This window comes from Microtus oregoni, unplaced genomic scaffold (assembly GCF_018167655.1).
Source record: "Microtus oregoni isolate MIOR12 unplaced genomic scaffold, Mior012 000033F_ref0000390, whole genome shotgun sequence".
Lineage (NCBI taxonomy): Eukaryota > Metazoa > Chordata > Mammalia > Rodentia > Cricetidae > Microtus > Microtus oregoni.
Window position 1 is genome coordinate 21349758 of NW_024543092.1, and position 2207 is coordinate 21351964.

At 41.0% G+C, this 2207-nt stretch overlaps 1 non-coding gene across 1 annotated transcript; it reads right to left on the reverse strand.

Moving 5' to 3' along the window:
- Positions 1 to 1417: 1417 nt before the first annotated feature.
- LOC121466677 lies at positions 1418 to 1543 on the reverse strand. The gene has a single exon (XR_005976800.1). It is a non-coding gene; the product is annotated as a U6atac minor spliceosomal RNA (small nuclear RNA).
- Positions 1544 to 2207: the final 664 nt, after the last annotated feature.

The window sequence follows — 2207 nt, forward strand, 5'->3', positions numbered from 1 at the left end:
GGGTAGACAATGAAAGCTTATGGGAGAAAGTCTACATCCTGTCTATGATATAAGAGATTGGGCTTGGCTTTCTAATTCTACCTTATTGTGCCACACTCCCTGATTACTCGTTACCAACATCAGGCTGATTTCTGTTCCTGGCATCTTAGTGATGCCCTGATCACCAGTGTCCTGACTGCCTGGACATTCTTTAAGCTTGAACACGACTGTGTTCTTCCTGGAAAAGCTTTCCCCATCCTCACCAAGGTGGCGGTCAGTCACAGGGCTCCCAGTCTCTCCAAACCCATTGACTCTTGTGCCTAGTTCACTCAGAGAATCCTATTTCCTACTGGAATAAGCACTTACTAATCCCAGGTCCTTAGCGAGGAGCCTGGAAGCTGGTTGCCTTCACCAGCAGTGCGAATTTTATACTTTTCTTTCAGACAATAGTATTGTTTCATTGTTACAAAATTAGTAATGCTGAAGTGCTTCAGAGCATTCTTAATAACATCATTATAGGAGTGTTCGCAGCATCCCATCTGCTAGAGTGCATATGCTCAGAGAGAGGGGCTGACGGGGAAAACATTGGGAAGATAATAACTGCACAACTGGCAAGCAACAAAAGCCGCAAGATTGATTCCAAGTCACACATTAATATTCTTTGTGCATAGAATGTAGGTTAGTGGGAGGTTATGGTTCATCTAAAAGTAGTCAGAGATAGTACAAAGAATTCTAGATGAGCGCTCACTGTTCAGAAAGAAGCCCTACCGCTGACGACGGCACGGCAAACTGAGACACAAACCAAAGCAATAGTGGCACTAGGAAGCCGCTTGTCCATAGCTGTTTCTCATCTGCGAACCAGGAACTCAGGCACTGGGAATCCCTGAAGATATCTGGAAAACGTGTTTTCTGTTAGAAGCTGGGTGAAAATTTCTGATTCTGGTTTTCCCTAAGTATCCTAAGATATTTCCCTAAGATCAAAATATCTCCTTGTAGGGAAGTTTTGGGGAAAACCTAAGAAAAGACATACCCAACATGGGTAGAAAGTTCTTCCAGAATTCCCTGCATGTGAAATTTGTTTGCTAAGTAAGTCATCTACTTTTGGGTTTTTGAAACATGGTCTTGCTGTATGGCCAGTGATGACCATGAACTCAAGATTCTCCAGTCACAGCCTCTCAAATGCTAGGTTTATAAGTCTGGGCGGCTGCATCCAATTCTGTGCATATCAATAATGGAATAACTGAGTACTAAGAAAAAAATCAGAAATTCCATACATTATAAAATCTAATGTAGCATACAATATTTTTGCCTTTGAAGTCTACATATTCACTGCATAATTATTCTGCCATTGAAAACACAGCCTGTATAGATGAATGGAAATGGCAAGGCTAATAAAACTTCACTCAAAAACACAGGCTTTGGTTGGAATTGACCCACAGGACACAATTCATTAGATGCCACGAAGTAGGTGGCAATGCCTTAACCATATGCGTGTTGTTAGGCCCAAGGGCCTCTTCCATCCTTGTCAAGGGGAGTGCTAACCTTCTCTCCTTTCATGCAACACAAGGACATAATTCATAAACTCCTATGTTACTGATTAGAATCTGTGGATTTAAGGAGGGCGTCCCTGGTTTCCTTGGCTTTTGTGGGTATTTGTTACTAAAGAATACATATAAGACAGGCAATGTAATGTTGTGTGATTCATCTTTGAAAGTACAAATTCTTAAAGTCTTTTTTTATTGGTTTAAAAAAAATCTAGAATCCTATCTGGCATTTTTAAAGTTGATAGAATACTGTCCTTGGAAAATAAGGCTCGGGCCTCTTTTGCTCTATTTCTAGACAGAGTCACATGATTAAGACACTATGAAGAAAAAAAGGAAGGAAAAAAAGACACTGTGATGATTGGTTGTCTCACATGACAAAGGAAGTCGCAATATAAACTCATTCAAAATGAAGAAAACTGCAGTCTTAAGTACTAGGGGAATGGAACTCTGCCTTAGACAGAGAATCATTCCTTTCCTTGAGGACCCTTGGGGTGAAAAGAAAATGTAGATAGATAAAATCCACTCTTTCCATCTTTGGAAAAAGCAAATGCTTCATGGTGACCAGTTGTTACTCAATTGAGTGGGGGAACACCCAGGAAGCCTCCCCAAAGTTAATTTAGCTGTACCTCACCTTCCATTGGGAGGAAGGGCTCCTGTATTTTTTCTGCCCATTTTACCACCCAA